This window comes from Nicotiana tabacum, chromosome 7 (assembly GCF_000715075.1).
Source record: "Nicotiana tabacum cultivar K326 chromosome 7, ASM71507v2, whole genome shotgun sequence".
Classification (NCBI taxonomy): domain Eukaryota; kingdom Viridiplantae; phylum Streptophyta; class Magnoliopsida; order Solanales; family Solanaceae; genus Nicotiana; species Nicotiana tabacum.
This window is the reverse complement of record NC_134086.1, coordinates 114221972-114240833: the sequence shown is the minus strand read 5'-3', so window position 1 is coordinate 114240833 and position 18862 is coordinate 114221972. Positions and strand designations below refer to the sequence as shown.

At 36.8% G+C, this 18862-nt stretch overlaps 1 long non-coding RNA gene across 1 annotated transcript; it reads right to left on the bottom strand.

The window, feature by feature from the left end:
* Positions 1-2299: 2299 nt before the first annotated feature.
* On the bottom strand, positions 2300-4145 carry LOC107768073 (uncharacterized). Its single transcript, XR_001644069.2, has 2 exons — positions 3943-4145; positions 2300-2619 (listed from the first exon to the last, which is right to left on the bottom strand). It is a non-coding gene; the product is annotated as an uncharacterized LOC107768073 (long non-coding RNA).
* Between the last annotated feature and the right edge of the window lie 14717 nt (positions 4146-18862).

Below are 18862 nucleotides of genomic sequence, written 5' to 3'. Positions count from 1 at the left end.
TCGAATGAAATAAAACTTTTCTCAAAGTTATTCCAAGAAACATGTACGTTCCTATTTCTCCTTTCGTATGTTTACACCATTATGAAGTTGAGATGTCTTCTTCATTTAGTGTCGAGTATAAAAGGACCCTCTTTTATAATTCATGCTTGATTCAAAAATACATGAAATTAACTAAGCATTTTTAAATGCAAAACTTAAAAGAGTATAACAGAAACTCAAGTCAAAGGCATCATAAAAATTTGAAGCAAAAACTTTATAATATTCTAAAATATTTAGTTAAAACTAAGTATGAACTTAGTCCTAACTTGATTATAGAAATCCCCGAAAAGACCTGGGGATATGTTGTTACCAAAAAACATTACCCATAAATGGGATCAGGGGTAAAACCACCAATTGTTCACCAACAAAAAAAATAGTTAACTTCACAATCAAACTTTCACTATGGAGCTAGTTCTGAACCGGTAATCAAGATGGCATCATCAACAGCAGAAGGCTCGATTTGATTAGAAGGAGCTGGGACATCCACCGCACCAGGAACTTACTCAATTACTTAAGTAAAGGTGCGTAGCTGTTTAGATACTCTTACTACTTGCTTCAACATTTTCGGGAGTATCAGCCTTGGGTGAAGAAAAACTTTGGCTTTGCTGAATTTTTTCAATTGTTTCCTTAATCTTTGCTAACTCAACATCCAAGTTAAAACCTTCCTGGCATACCTCCATAAAAGTATCATGGCACGTGTTCAATACTTTAACAACGGCCTTGTTCTCAAGAGTTTCGTAGTCTCTTAAGCAATGATCAATTTCACTCTTGAGCTCCTCCCTCTCAGCTAAAGCAGCATTGTAAGAAGTCTGTAAAGGTGCAAGTGAACTCTCCAAGAACTTTACCTTACCGGAAGACACTCGGAGATCTTCCTGGGTCTGGGTGAGTGTTTGAACAAACTCACAGCAGAAACTTCTTTCTCATTCAACAGGGCCTTCAGACCTCTGATCTCTTTTGTAGCTTTGGAGAGTTGTTCAGTAAAAGACGACTCGAGAAGGTTCTTATCCTTGCCCTCCTGGTTGGGAGAAGATTTCTCAACAGCTAGCTCCACTTCCATGACTCTTAGCTGCTGCTCCAAGGTACATTTGTTCTCTTCTAAAACTTCCATCTCAAACTGGAGGCTTTCATACTGCTCTTTCCAATTATCTGCCTCAATTTGTTAATCATGCATCAATTGCTCCGTATGGGAAACCCTTTTCATCATCTCCGTGCCGATGAGATTGATCTACATAAAGAAAAAAGGGATAAGAATCCTAGTAGAAGGAAAATAGTATAAGATATAAAAAGAAATCTATACCTTCAATAATGATTGCACGATGTCATTTATCTAAGTCAAAGAATTATAACTTTCTAGCTTGGACTTTTCAACCGGACCAATCAAGGGTTTTAACCATACGTCAGCCTGACCTGACTGCTTCAGAAGGTTACCATCGGCAGGAACTTCAATGGTAATTTGCTTCATTACCCTACTTCCACTTGAAGAACCAATTTTAGTACGAGAAATATTTGCAGCAGGGACAGTAGACGAAGTCATAATGGCTTGAGGCGGAGCAGAAATAGTAGCAGTAAAAATAGGCAAATGGCGTTCCATTGGAACATATACGGGGAAGGAGGAAAGAGGAACTTCCTCAGACACCAAGTCAAAGCCTTCATTATCAAACCCACGCGAAAAGAGGTGTTCAATAGAGTCATAAGGTGCCATGGGCGTCTCTTCGTCAGAACTTACTAAAGTGGCTTTAACAGGCTTGATCACGGGAACAGAACGAGGAGGAGGAGTAACTTCGTCATCCGAAATGACACGTCTTCTAGCCTGCGACTTTCTAACCACAGAGCTTCCATCCCGCTCCTCTTCATCTTAAGAATCCTAGGGTCTGTCAGCTTTCCTTTTCGATGAAGAACTCAAGATTATCTCCTGAGCTCTCGCCAAAGTCTAGAAGTTGCGATTGACTCAGCACTTACGCCATGTAGCAGCCCCTTTGGGAGGGTACTACTTAGGAAACAAATCTAATTTTCTACTTACAAAATATTAAAAGAGATATTAATTAAAAAAAATTCAGAATAATTTTAGTAGCGGAAGTAGGCCCATGCGAAAAGGTTCAAAGTGCAATATATTTTCTTTTTAAAAATACACCATAATTTTATTTTAAATGAAATACAATGTCAAAATATTAACAGATTAAACCAACTTCCTAACTGATTAATACAATCATTCAAAATCACTGCAAGTTTATATTGTACATAAATTTCAAACTATCAGGTATAAAAAAAAAGGAAACTAGTTTTCTCCTTTTCTACATATTTACAAGAGAAAGCGTAAATTCAGCATATTACAAGACTTGAGTTATTAAAACACCCTAATACAATAAAATAGGTTACAAATTCAAGTTACAAGATTTTGGTCTTTAAAATCCAACAAGCCTCCAAATAACATAAGTGTGACATATATATATATATCCTGTATATCATGTACATGTCCCCAAACTATGCAAACCAAGGTGCATATGCAAATGTGATCTCCATAAATTCTCCCAAAAAGAGTACTTCACCCTGACCATCTTCAGATTTCATCCCGACCATTTCCTACGATAGAAAACAACTATCGCTAAGCATGAAGCTTAGTGGCGTATAAACTTTAGGCTTGAAGTCATTAAATTCTCCAATTCCCCTTTTCGGTCATAGTTAGCTCAATTTAATATAATTTAAAACAAGTGAACAAATATATCAAACATATCCATATCAAACTTTGAAGTGTTTCCAAATATCAATAACAATGTTCAAGAGTTTAGAAAGTGTATACTATCAATTTAAGAGAGTATACCAAATATCCATTTTTCACCCAATATGTACGTCATGCCATCTCACTAAGCATAATCAAATATCAAGATGGACCGAAGCCCCAAATCAAGTAGGGTCAAAACCCAATAGACCAGAGAATCAAGAACCATATTAAAAATGGCTTCCTAGTTCGTACTTAACACAGACAAGTTCCATAATTCAAGACGAACTACAAATCCAAAGTCAAGATGGCAAAAGATCCAAATCAAGAGGCATGCCAAGATGAGTGACAAAGTCACTGCCACAAGAAGGACAAAGTCCCAACAAGAATGCAAAATAATCAAACATCCGTACGAATGGACGATTTTGCAAATATCTTACAATACTTGATATAATACGAATATAACAATATAAATTGAAGCCAAGAAAAATAAAATATCAAGTTATTTCAACATATTCCAGCAAGCAAAAAGAGTACAAGTTTATACACAAACCTTGGTGTTTTACCACGAAACAGTTCAATCACAACTTGGGGACGTTCGAATCGTCTACGCCGTAAACAAACCAAATCTGTCCACTTCCTCAAACACTTCCCCTTTGATTTTTTTTCAAGAGTTTATATACATTAAATACATAATCAAGTATCTAAATAAGTTCAGTGATTTAGCAAGTCAAACTAAATATGATATTGGTGAAATTATTCAAAAACATTTGAAACAGAAATTCTGGACAGTATCACTGTTCCGAGTTATGACTCAGTTTCGAATATCTAAACGGACAAACTAGACTTTATGGTCTTCACAAAAGTTGTAGATCTATGTCTTACCATTTCATAACATCTTGAATCACCTCCATATCAATTTTGAACAAAAGGTTATGCTAAAATTACTAACAGCAGTACATGGAGTATTTCTAAAACTGAAAATCTGGACAGCACCTGCCCTGTACTTTCTGATCCTTTTTCAGGTAAATACCAACAAAAATAGATTTTGGTTCCTCCATAAGAGTTATAGATTTATGAAATACCTTTCCAGAAAGTCCTGGATCACTTAAATCAGAGCTCTGTACAAAAAGATATGTAGAAAATTCTAGTAGGTGTCTAGTATAAAAACGAGTTTAGAAACTTACCAAGAGGAGCAACTTGATCTTCACCAAAAACGAAATTTGCTTGTTGATTTAGTAGAAATCCATGGTTTTTTTTTCATGAAACTTCAGATTTTCTAGTTTCTACGGAGGAGAGAGAGATAGAGAGATAGAGATAGAGAGAAAGAGAGATAGATAGAAAGAGAGAGATGAATAACTATTCTTCTTTGTCTTGAAGAATAGAAAAAAATGGGGAGTTTATGGATAGATATAAAATAAAATGGTTACCCAACTACTAAATATTCTTAGATAAATACAAAAGGTTGGAAATCCAAAAACTTAATTATATATTATATTTAATAACAACTAATAAAAATAATATTAAGTGTTACATATAGCAACATCATGGAACTTCATTGCCAATATTAACACAACCTAAAGTAAGAAATTTTCATATATTGACCATTTCACATTTAGGAAGTGCAAAGTAAAATATTTCCTCGTTATAAAAATGCTCAATCAAGAATGCAAATATTATAAAAAATTTGGGGTGTTACAACTCTCTCTCCCTAAAAAAAATTTTGTCTCGAAATTTACCTTGTACTAGTCCCGAAACAAATGTAGATATTGAACTCGCATATCCTCTTCTCGCTCCCAGGTAGCTTCTTCGCCTGAATGATTTCTCCAAAGAACCTTCACTAATGGTATTCTCTTATTAGTAAGCTCTTTTATCTAATGCGCTAAGATTTGGATTGGTTCTTCTTCATATGTCAAATCAGGATTAACCTCAATAGACTCAATAGGAAGAATATGAGATAGAACTGAGCGGTATTTTCGAAGCATAGAAACATGAAAGACATTGTGGATCTTACCTAATTCAGGTGGCAAAGCTAGCTTATATGCAACTGGACCAATTCTCTCAAGTATTTCATAAGGTCCAATGAATCGAGGACTAAATTTACCTTTTTGGCCAAATCTCATAAGTCTTCTTCCATGGAGAAACCTTTAAAAATACCTTATCGCCCACCTGATGCTCAATTTCACGCCTTTTAAGATCTGCATCGGACTTTTGTCTGTCTGAAGAAATTTTCAAACGATCCTTGATGATTTTTACCTTATCTTCAGTTTGTTGCACAATCTCAGGATCCACAAATTTTCTTTCACTAACCTCATTCCAACAAAGAGGCGTTCTACATTTTCTCCCATATAAAGCTTCATAAGGAGGCATGCCTATACTTTATTGGTAGCTATTATTGTAAGCAAATTCTATTAGGGCTAAGTGTTTGTCCCAATTACCCTTAAACTCAATAATGCAGGCTCGAAGCATATCCTCCAAGATTTGTATTACCCTTTCAGACTGGCCGTCCGTTTGTGGATGGAACGCGGTACTAAAATTCAACCTGGAACCCAAAGCTTCTTGCAAGCTAGACCAAAATCTGGATGTAAACCTCGGATCTCTATCAGACACAATAGAAACAGGGATTCCATGCAACTTCACAATCTCATTAATGTACAATTCTGCTAAACGTTCAAGTAAGTAGTCCATTCTGATTGCCAAGAAATGAGCACTCTTAGTTAGTCTATCTACAATGACCCAAATTGCATCATGATTTCTTTGAGTGCGTGGAAGTCCAGAAACAAAGTCCATCGTTATCCTTTCCCATTTCCATTCAGGTATTGACAAAGGTTGCAGGAGACCAGCTGGGACTTGATGTTTAGCCTTTATTTGTTGATATATCAAGCATTTAGAAATGAACTCTGCAATGTCTTTCTTCATACCACTCCACCAATAGTGCTCCTTAATGGTCCAATACATTTTAGTACCTCCAGGATGCATTGCATAAGGTGAACTATGTGCTTCAATCAAGATCTGCTTTCTCAATTCATCATCATTAGGAACACACAACCTATTTTTATAAAATAAGGTACCATCTTTCCTTAATGAAAAATCTGATTCTCTTCCATTTTGGACTTTTTCAACCCGTTTCACAAGCTTCTTATCTAACTTCTGTGCTTCTTGGACTTGCTCAAGTAAGACTGGCTTGACTTGCAAATTAGCAATGATAGAACCATTAGAATTAAATGAAAGGCAAACATTCATGGCTCTTAATTCAAGAAGCAAAGACAAAGGACTTAGAGTTAAACTTGCAAGGGAATTGCGACTCAATGCATCTGCAACCACATTGGCTTTACCAGGATGATAATCAATTGTGCAATCATAATCTTTGATGAGTTCAAGCCATCTACGTTGTCGCAAGTTTAACTCTTTTTGTGTACTCAAGTACTTCAAACTCTTGTGATCAGTAAATATGTGACACTTCTCTCCGTATAAGTAATGCCTCCAAATTTTTAAGGCAAAAACAATGGCAGCAATTTCAAGATCATGAGTGGGATAATTCAACTCATGCAATTTCAACTTTCGAGAGGCGTAAGCAATTACTTTCCCTTCTTGCATCAAAACACAACCCAAGCCACGATGAGATGCATCACTGTATACCACATAATCTTTTCCTTCAGCTGGCAAAGAAAGTATTTGAGCTTGTGTCAACAAGGATTTAAGCTTTTCAAAGCTCTCTTGACACTTGTCACCCCATACAAATTTGGCGTTTTCCCCCAAAAGTTTGGTCAAGGGAGAAGCTATAATAGAGAAGCCCTTCACAAACCTTTTGTAGTATCCTGCTAAAACCCAAGAAACTTCTTATCTCAGTTGGAGTTTTAGTTAGTTTCCAATCAACAATAGCTTGAATCTTACTAGGATTAACCTTCACACCTTCAGATGAAATGTGCCCTAAAAAAGCCACTTCATTCAGCCAAAATTCACATTTGGAAAGCTTCGGGTAGAGTTGTCTCTCTTTCACAATTTGCATGACAATTCGGATATGCTTATCATGATCTTCTCTATTTTTGGAATAGACTAAAATGTCATCAATAAACACCACCACAAATTGATCGAGATAAGGCTTGAATACACGGTTCATTAGATCCATAAATGCAGCAGGAGCATTTGTCAAACCAAATGGCATTACCAAAAATTCATAATGGCCATACCTGGTCCTAAAAGCAGTTTTAGGAACATCTTTCTCCCTCACACGCAACTGATAATATCCAGACCTCAAGTCAATTTTTGAGAATAACATGGCACCCTTCAGTTGGTCAAACAAGTCATCGATTCTAGGCAGTGAGTATTTGTTCTTGATTATTACCTTGTTCAGCTATCGGTAATCAATACAAAGACTAAGAGTGCCATCTTTCTTTTTCACAAATAAAACAGGAGCTCCCCAAGGTGAAATACTGGGATGGATAAAACCTTTCTCAAGAAGTTCTTGCAATTGAGCCTTTAACTCTTTTAATTTAGTCGGAGCCATTCTATAGGGAGCGATAGAAATAGGAGTAGTTCAAGAGACAAGATCTATAGGAAATTCAATCTCCCTTTCTGGAGGCAACCCAGGAAGATCATCAGGAAAGTCGCACACAGTTGGTATGTCCTTACGACTTGGACTCCCCAATCGTGTATCAACTATATGAGCAAGATAGACATCACAACCTTGACAAATCATCTTCCTTGCCAAGACCGCAGAAATAATATTAGATGTCAATGATCTTTCTCCTTGAACTACCATGTGTGAATAAGCAGGAGTTCTAAATGTCACTTGCTTTAACCTATAATCTGCCTATGGAGCCAATCCATGCCAATAATAACATCATAGTCTCGGAAGGGCATTTCAAGCAAGTCGACAGGGAAGACCAGATTTTGAATCATGAATGGACAATCTCGGTAAATCCTGTTAACAACAGCCTGATGACCTAATGGACTCGTGACCAGCACATCAAAGTCAAGTCTCACAGATTTAACAGTATCGGGAAATGCAAGTGATGAGCAAACATAAGAATGCGAAGATCCAGGATCAAATAATGTAATAACAGATATGCCAAATAAGTGAAATTTACCAGCAACCACGTCCGGACCATCCTGGTCATTCTTCTGTCTCATAGCATAAACTCGTGCAGCAGCTCTCGACCCACCGGCCTGATTAGCTACACTCGAACCCGCTACTTGCATATTTTGAGGTCTAGCACTACTATTAGCTTGAGAAGAGTAGTGACAGGCTTTTGAACGGATCCTTCTGTATGCGTATAAGAAAGAGGATTAGGATTACGACAATCCTTCACTTTATGATCCATACTTCCACAATTAAAACAAGCACCAGAAGCTCGTTTACATGCACCAAAATGATTCTTCCCGCACTGTGCACAAGTAGGTGTATGAGTTTTGCCTTGGCCATAACTTGGAGTACTGGCATTAGAAAAATTTGACTTATTCTGCTTATGATGTAATGATTTATGTGTACTCTCGGTCTTGGAATAGTCAAACTTTCCCTTTTTGGATGGACCGCCATAATCTGAATTACCTTTCCTAAACCTGTTTTCTCTCCTACTAGCTTCTTCCTTGTCAATTCTTTCCCAAGTAAGTGCCGCTGAAATCAGCTTGGAAAAATCCTCAAGTTGTAAGATTGCCACTGATTTTCGAATGTAACCATTCAAACCTTCTTCAAATCTTCTGCACTTGTCTCTTTCACCATCAATAATACCTTTAGCATAGCGAGAAAGCCTGAGAAAGTTTTGTTGATACTCTGCAATAATCATACTCCCTTGTCTTGAATTCAGAAACTCTTTCTTTTTAGCATCACAATAGACAGGGGGAACATATTTTGCCCGAAATGATTTCATAAAGTCATCCCAAGTCAGCACCGGAGGTTTTGCTTTTGCATTTGGCACACTTACCCACCAATCATAGGCATCTTTTTGTAAAAGGGAGATAGCATACTTAAATTTGGCAGCATTAGTATACTCCAGTTGTTCAAAGACCCTCTCAATGCGCTCGAGCCATTGTTCAGCTATCGTGGGATCTGTAGTGCCTTCAAATTCAACTCTGCCCATTTTTCTCATCTTCTCAAAATTCATTTCACTAGGTTCTGATATTGTCCCAGCCAAGTGACGAAAGAATTCAGCCATCTGCTGGAATGGAGGAGTCATAAATGGAGTATTATGACTCATTGCTCTTGGATTACTGCCCATTTCATTTCCACTAACACGAGGAGGACTTAGGTCAGGCAAGGGTTCCTCATTTCCTCCTTGAAGGTGAGGCATGGCATTATACTAGGCTTGACTTTCATCAACGGATTCAATAGCTCTATTCGAAGAAGAGGCCATACTAAAATTCCTATAAAAGATAAGATCACACTGCATTAGGGACATGTACATGATGCATATGCACACATAATACAATAAATTAAATTAAACAAGTATGCAAAAATTTAAAAACTCCAAGTCATTTTCAAGAAAGGAAATAACAACAATTACTAGGTACTATCACAACAAAACATATCCTAGAATTACAAACCGTGGCTCTGATACCAAAACTTGTAGCAACCCCTTTGGGAGGGTACTACTTAGGAAACAAATCTAATTTTCTACTTACAAAATATTAAAAGAGATATTAATTAAAAAAAAATATTCAGAATAATTTTAGTAGCAGAAGTAGGCCCATGCGAAAAGGTTCAAAGTGCAATATATATTTTTTTTTTAAAATACACCATAATTTTATTTTAAATGAAATACAATGTCAAAATATTAACAGATTAAAGCAACTTCCTAACTGATTTATACAATCATTCAAAATCACTGCAAGTTTATATTGTACATAAATTTCAAACTATCGAGTATAAAAAAAGAAACTAGTTTTCTCCTTTTCTACATATTTACAAGACAAAGTGTAAATTCAACATATTACAAGACTTGAGTTATTAAAAGACCCTAATACAATAAAATAGGTTACAAATTCAAGTTACAAGATTTTGGTCTTTAAAATCCAACAAGCCTCCAAATAAAATAGGTTACAAATTCAAGTTACAAGATTTTGGTCTTTAAAATCCAACAAGCCTCCAAATAACATAAGTGTGACATATATATATCCTGTATATCATGTACATGTCCCAAAACTATGCAAACCAAGGTGCATATGCAAATGTGATCTCCATAAATTCTCCCAAAAAGACTACTTCACCCTGGCCATCTTCAGATTTCATCCCGAACATTTCCTACGATAGAAAACAACTATCGATGAAGCTTAGTGGCGTATAAACTTTAGGCTTGAAGTCATTAAATTCTCCAATTCCCCTTTTCAGTCATAGTTAGCTCAATTTAACATAATTTAAAACAAGTGAACAAATATATCAAACATATCCATATCAAACTTTGAAGTGTTTCCAAATATCAATAACAATGTTCAAGAGTCTAGAAAGTGTATACTATCAATTTAAGAGAGTATACCAAATATCCATTTTTCACCCAATATGTACGTCATGCCAGCTCACTAAGCATAATCAAATATCAAGATGGACCGAAGCCCCAAATCAAGTAGGGTCAAAACCCAATAGACCAGAGAATCACGAACCATATTAAAAATGGCTTCCTAGTTCGTACTTAACACGAACAAGTTCCATAATTCAAGACGAACTACAAATCCAAAGTCAAGATGGCAAAAGATCCAAATCAAGAGGCATGCCAAGATGAGTGACAAAGTCACTGCCACAAGAAGGACAAAGTTCCAACAGGAATGCAAAATGATCAAACAATCCGTACGAATGGGCGATTTAGCAAATATTTTATAATACTTGATATAATACGAATATAACAATATAAATTGAAGCCAAGAAAAATAAAATATCAAGTTATTTCAACATATTACAGCAAGCAAAAAGAGTACAAGTTTATACACAAACCTTGGTGTTTTACCACGAAACAGTTCAATCACAACCTGGGAACGTTCGAATCGTCTACGCCGTAAACAAACCAAATCTGTCCACTTCCTCAAACACTTCCCCTTTGATTTTTTTTCAAGAGTTTATATACATTAAATACATAATCAAGTATCTAAATAAGTTCAGTGATTTATCAAGTCAAACTAAATATGATATTGGTGAAAATTACCCAATAACGTTTGAAACAGAAATTCTGGACAGTATCACTCTTCCGAGTTATGACTCGGTTTTGAAGATATACACGGACAAACTTGACTTTATGGTCTTCACAAAAGTTGTAGATATATGTATTACCATTTCAGAACATCTTGAATCACCTCCATATCAATTTTGAACAAAAAGTTATGCTAAAATTACTAACAGCAGTACATGGAGTATTTCTAAAACTGGAAATCTGGACAGCACCTGCCCTGTACTTTCTGATCCTTTTTCAGGTAAATACCAACAAAACTAAATTTTATTTCCTTCATAAGAGTTATAGATTTACGAAATACCTTTTCAGAAAGTCCTAGATCACTTAAATTGGAGCTCTGTACAAAAAGATATGTAGAAAATGCTAGTAGGTATCTAGTATAAAAACGAGTTTAGAAACTTACCAAGAGGAGCAACTTGATCTTCACCAAAAACGAAATTTGCTTGTTGATTTAGTAGAAATCCATGATTTTTTTTCGTGAAACTTCAGATTTTCTAGTTTCTACGGAGGAGAGAGAGAGAGATAGAGTGAGAGAGAGAGTGAGAGAGAGAGAGAGAGATAGATAGAGAGAGAGATAGAGAGAAAGAGAGATAGATAGAAAGAGAGAGATGAATAGCTATTCTTCTTTGTCTTGAAGAGTACAAAAAATGGGGAGTTTATGAATAGATATGCAATAAAATGGTTACCCAACTACTAAATATTCTTAGATAAATACAAAAGGTTGGAAACCCAAAAACCTAATTATATATTATATTTAATAACAACTAGTCAAAATAATATTAAGTGTTACATATAGCAACATCATGGAACTTCATTGCCAATATTAACACAACCTAAAGTAAGAAATTTTTATATATTGACCATTTCATATTTAGGAAGTGCAAAGTAAAATATTTCCTCGTTATAAAAATGCTCAATCAAGAATGCAATTATTATAAAAAATTTGGGGCGTTACACGCCACGAATAGGAAACCCTGATAAAAAGATGAGTTAAATAAATTCTAATTAAAGAATGAATAAAAAAAGAAGGGAAAGAATAAAAATTATACTGTGAGTCTTAACCTTCCAACCAAACCTATTTGAGAGGTACATCCGAAATCTAACTTCTATCAGAGCAATGGTCAACAATTTTTCTACCCAACCACGGCAATTGGGAATCTCTTCAACAATTTCCATGGTTGCTGAAAAAGGAAAAGTGAAACAATCAAGGGAAGTACAAACTCTTAAAAAAAGAGAAGAGAGAAAGTTGTAAACAAAACTTACGTGCGAAATTCCACTTTTCAGGAAAGGGCATATTTTCTTCACCACCTATCCCTGTCGTAGGAGCAACAACAAATCGGGCGTACCAGCCACGATCTTTATCATCTTCAGAACTAACTAAAACTCTCTTACTTCTTGCCACCAAAGTAAAAATCTCATGACGGAATAACCTAGGGGAGTAGAGATGGATTAACTGAAAAAGGTGAAAGGCAATTGAGCCAAATTAGCAAAATATCTTAAATATGCAACAACCCTACATAAAATAGGGCCAATTTGTCCTAAACACACATTGAAGAAGTGGCAGAATTCAATAATAACTGGATCAATAGGGGGTCTAAAGTCCAATGTAAAGGGGTACGTATACACAAAAGAAAAGCCAGCTTTGAATGAAGTGATCCTTTTATTTGCATTAGAGATTAGAATTGGGAAATCGAACTTCCAATGACAATATCTACGAACAACAGAGATCAAACCTTCAATAATCTATGAAGGATAAACATCGGCACGATCATGAGAGGATATAGAAGAAACCTGGTTTCTAATCGATTCTCTATTAGTATAAAAAGAAAGTTCAGAAGGGATAATTTCATCTACTGTAGGTTTACGGACTTGCTCATTGGAATCTCTACTTCTAGCACAAGACCTATGTGGAAGAGAAACCCTAGTTCTAGAATATGAAGGAGGAGTGGAACTAGGTTGAGAAGAAGAAGAACCTCGAATGGAAACTGACCCTAAACTACACAGCCTGCCCTCTCTCCTGCTTCTAGTAGGAACAAGGGGAAGTTCATTTACAATAAGAACTTTTTGAGGGTCAGGGTTTGAAGAAGACATAGCTATATGAAGAAGAAGAGAAGATTGAATAGTCAATGATGGAAAAAAATTCTATGAAAGAAAAGACAAAGAATATATTTATACTCAGAAGCAATTGTCAAACAAAAAGGTAATGATGGAAACGTCATAATGAAAATTGTCACTTCGTAATTGATGTAGCTGTAAAAAACCCTAAAAGACGCTGGAGGACTGCAAAACCAATCAAAAGCCACCATGTGTTACATGCATTAAATGGAAGTGACATGCGAAGCGTCAGTTCTGGAAAAAGGTATAATGATATGTGAGAATTGCGGCAAAATTCTCGCTTTAATGAGATCTACTTGCCAAATATTCAATTGCTGAATAAATGGCAAGTGGGGAGACTATCTGTATTGGGAAAATCGAGTTAGTATTTGGAATTACTTATGTGGTTGACATGTCAAGACACATGGATTAATAAGAGAGTGACAACTGGCAAAGGGTATACAAAGAGACACGAGCCTTAATAGGTACGGGCAAAGGTTCACGAAAACAAGAAGGAACGGTTACTCGGATCTCTTGATAATTTGAAGAGACATCAGTGGAATGAACCAAGATAGCAAAAAGTACAGATACATATTATCTGCAATTAATGAGCATAAATGATGGAGAACGTTATAGAATCTTCACGAAATAGTTACGATTGCCAACTATAATGTTTCATTAATGTCATTAATTGCTCATAATTGCTCTATTATGAGAGGAAAGAAACGTAGTGCTTAGAAATAGCTATAAAAGGAGAGAAGTAATATTTTGTATGGACACACTGATTATTATTGGAATATACTTATTTATATTGCTTTATTTTGCTTACTCGGCTACTTCTCAGTTCAATTTTCCTTTTTTCATTACATAATTATTTTGTTATTTGGTTATGAGTAACCCGAGTTCTTCTAAAATTAAGCTTTGACCGAAATTCTTATTTTCTGGTTAAACACAAACCGATTACTAAGTTTTTCTTAATAAGATCATAGGTTCAATATAAATCTACGATCAGACGGAATAATTAAGATAGTTTTTTATTTTTAAATAAAATTAAAAAAATACATAACTGAACCAAATAAATTTATATGTATATATTATATGTATTAAACTTAAAAATAACAAAGCTTTAATGTAATATTAATATATTGCAATCATCTTTTCTAAAATTTTAAACTTGGAAATTTATTAATATATTGACCATTAAACTCTTTCTTATTTGAACTAGATAAGAACATCAAATTTAGAATTTAAAATCGAATAAGATTTTTATTTTATCTATAATAATTTTTCCCAAATATTTAGAATTTAAAATAAGCTAAGACTTTATCGTCAATATATAATGGAATGTAATTAAAATTCCATTTTAGAAAAACAAGTTCTTTTAATTAAATAAACTCAAAATAAATAGATATATATCAACAACAACAACTACCCAGTAAAATTCCACAAAAGTGGGGTCTAGGAAAGGTAATGTATACGCAAACCTTACCTCTATCCCGATAGGGCAAAGAGATTGTTTCCGATAGACCCTCAGCTCAGGAAGACAGAAATAAACATATGAAAAGACAATTTATAAGTAACTTCAGCAGAAACCGTAGAAATAGTAACTGAAGCATAAAAACCAAAAGATAAATGACATGCAACAATAGTAACCAGTATCTAAGGCCCGGGGCTAAGATAAACAACAAGGATAGTATGGACTCAACATAAACCGCAAGCCATCTAAGATCAACCCTATGCAACCCCGCCTCACTTTGGGTATGAAGTAGGGAAAACTCTACTACTCTCTAGCCTACAACCCTAATGCTTGACCTCCAGACCTTTCTATCAAGGGTTATATCCTCGGAAATCTGCAGTCGTGTCATATCCTGCCTGATCACCTCTTCTCAATACTTCTTAGACTGCCCTCTACCTCTTCTTGTACCCACCAAGCCAACCACTCACACCTCCTCACCGGAGCATCAAGACTTCTCCTCCGCACGTGCCCAAACCATCTGAGCCTCGCTTTTCGAATATTGTCATCCACAGGGGCCACACCCACGTTCTCCCGAATATATTCATTCCTAATCTTGTCTATCCTAGTGTGCCCGCACATCCACCTCAACATCCTCATCTCTGCTACCTTCATCCTCTAGATATGGGAGTTCTTAACCGGCCAACACTTTTCCCCATACAACATGGCCGGTCTAACCACAACTCTATAAAACTTACCTTTGAGTATCGGTGGCACTTTCTTGTCACACAAGACTCCAGATGCAAGTCTTCTTTTCATACAGCCCACCCCTATATGGTGAATGACGTCCTCGTCAATCTCTCCGTCCCCCTGAATCACCGGCCCAAGGTACTTAAAGCTACCTCTCTTGGGGATGACCTGTGATCCGAGCCATACGTCTCTGCCTACTTCCCTAGACTCAGCGCTAATCGTGCACTCCAGGTACTCTGTCTTAGACCTACTTAATTTGAAACACTTATACTCAAGGGTATGTCTCCAAACCTCCAACCTCGTTAACCCCGTCCCTCATCTCTTCAGTTAGAACTATGTCATCAGTAAATAACATACATCATGGCACATTCCTTTGAATATGGTGTGTCAATGCATCCATCACTAAGGCAAATAAGAAAGGGCTAAGCGCAGAGCCTTGGTGTAATCCCATAACAAGTGGAAAATGCTCTGAGTCGTCTCCCACAGTCCTAACCTTAGTCTTAGCTCCATCATACATGTCCTTGATCTCTCTGATGTAAGCTACCGGCACGCTCTTTGCCTCAAGACATCTTCAGAGCACCTCCCTAGGGACCTTGTCATACGGTTTCTCCAAGTCAATAAACACCATGTGCAGATCCTTCTTTTTATCCCTGTACTGTTCCACCAACCTCCTAATAAGGTGGATAGCTTCCGTAGTGGAGCGACCCAGCATGAACTCAAACTGATTGTCGGATATAGACGTCTTCTTCCTCACCTTACCTCAACCACCCCTTCCCAAACTTTCATGGTTTGACTTAGTAACTTGATACCCCTATAATTGTTACAACACTGGATATCACCTTTGTTCTTGTACAACGGTACCACTGTACTCCACCTTTACTCATCTGGCATCCTCTTCTCCTAAAAATCACATTGAACAACCCAGTCAGCCACTCCAATCCTTCTATACCCACACACTTCCAAAACTCAACCGGAATTTTGTTTGGCCCGCTCGCTCTGCCCTACTCATCTTATGCAAAACCCTCATGACCTCCTTCACCTTAATGCATCTGCAATACCTAAAATCCCGAATACTCTCTGAATGCCCCAAATCCCCTAGCACTATATCCCGATCCCCCTATTTGTTTAGAAGACCATGGAAGTACGTCTGCAATCTCTCCTTAATCTGGGACTCTCCCATCAATACTCTACCATCCTCGTCTTTGATGCAACTTACTTGGTACAGATCCCGTTCCTTCCTCTCCCTTGCTTTAGCGAGCCAAAACAACTTCCTGTCCTTGCCTTTTTCCCTCAATTCCTTGTACAGATGACCAAATGCTGCATTCTTAGCCTCCGTGACCGCCAGCTTTGCCTCCTTCCTCGCCACCTTGTACCTCTCTCTATTCGCTCTACTCTCCTCCTTGCTTGTGCTCCCTGCCAACTTCACATACGCTACCTTCTGTCTCGCCTCCTTTTTCTCGCGAAATTGGGTTTATGACATTTGGAGGGACAACTCGTTCCTTTTGGGAACTGGGTTTTTGTATTTGAAGAGTCGCCACCTAATAAGTTAAGGTGCATTAGGACACCAATAGAGATTCAATTCTAAGTTTGTTTGGGTAACCAGAGATTGGGTAAGTGCTTGAAATTATCCTAAGGGGAAGGTGTTAGGCACCCCTCAGGATCTACTAGTGTGGTTCCTGGCCAGACAGTTGTTGTGAATTTGGGATGCAATTGACATATCAGCAGATAAGGATCAAATAAGAGGGGATTTCAATACACAATAGTTTGAAAGTAAACAAAGTTTGAAAGAGCAATTAAAAAGAGCTGATTTTAAATAAGAAGTTACAATGCTAAAAAAGAGAAAGGGGAAGTAAAAAAAGGGGGTCCTAGGTTTATAAAAAATATGTATCACATCAATGCAATACCCGGTAATCACTACTCAAAAGAGAGGTTACACGTGGTATTAGTGCACCGGTCATCATATCCATATCTACCCTTTCCCACCCCATTTAAGGTACTAAAGCGCGGATTGGTTTCGAACACCATTACATGCTATTACCCGTCCTGTTCCTATCAGTCCCGGAGGCACTTAGGACTACTAATCCTAAAGGGGAGGGGTATTAGGTTGACGTGAAGTTTCAAAGGTAAAAATCTAAGGCGGCATACAAAACATATAAAAGACTGCACATTACAGGGGAAACACATAAACACATAAGGCTCAAGTATACCTCCTCAAACAAAAGTACATAACTAGCATGACTTGCACATACTTTTTAGGTCTGATTAAAGCATATAAAGACGAAGGAAGTTAATTATTGAGGCAGATTAGTTTATTACATAACTCAGATAAGAAGTCCAAATCAGGCCTGCCTGCTGGTTGTAGCAATTAACAAAATGGATCCAGTTTACAATTATTACTCTAAGGCTTGCCTAAGTGTTTAGACGGGGTCCTATAGGCATGATATCTACTTAATTCAGAAGGTGGTGAGACAGTGATAACTCAAAACGTACTGCTTGAAATCCTATAGCCATGCTTGCTAAACCTTGTTGAAAATAAGGGAATTATTAAACGGAGGTTCAGAATAGACGAATTTAAATTAGACTAGTTCCAGATTCTGCAGGTGATGTTATCTACTATTATTGATTTTAATCCCTATAGGCATGATATCTAACATTGAATGTGAATAGAAACGAACTAGAATTTTACTTAAAAACCCCTTTAGGCATGATTTCTATATGTTACTGATTTTAGCATGCTATTGGGTTATAATCAATTGGGCCCTAAAAAAACATGATATCTAAATGGTGACAAATGTGCAGAATTTCAGATAATCCCTATAGGCATGTTATCTTGATGTGAATTGAACAAGCGAGTCCTATAGACATGGTTTCTAAATGTAGTACGAATATGTAGAATTAGAGCAGTCCTATATGCATGTTTTCTAATACAAATTGAACAAGTACAGAATGTAGTCCTATAGGCATGTTTTCTACCCTTGAGCATGTATAATTTCCCAACCCTTTTTTCACTAGCCAGCCCCAAAAGTTCATTACAAATTATTACAAACCAGGAATAATAAATTACATCAGAAAAAGTACAAAGAAATGTTACAACTAGAGGAAGCCTGATTCTTGACTTTCTCTCTGAGTTATGAGATAAACCAACTCAAAATACCATCGATCCAAAGCCTTTCTCAGACTTGAGTGTGTCAGAGTTCCCTAAGGGCCTTAATAGGACCTCGGGCAGTGCTCACACCCAAGTTTAATGACCAGAATAGGGACAAGTATAGTGTGAATCTACCAGCCCTCATGTGTCCAAGTTCAGAGGGAGCTCATGGGTCCCAAGGCAAGGCTAACATGAGGGGGCAGAACTTAAGTCTAAGAAGAGAGTGAAAAGTGCGGAAACTGAGTTTTAAGAGATGAGGGAATAAAGGAGAAGGAAAGGGTGATAGGAGATAGTCATTAACACTTCAAAGAGTTGATAACTTCACACAAAGGGGCAGGGGATTGGGAATCCATTGCAAAGAGCCTATATACTTAGGCATGGGTTAACTTTGGGCATGTACAACAATAGGGAGTGTTGTCATGCTTGTAAATCAACCAGAGCACACAACATATATGGGAAACATGGGGGGTTATGATCCTAGGAGGATCAAGTTTGGGTTATGCTCAACA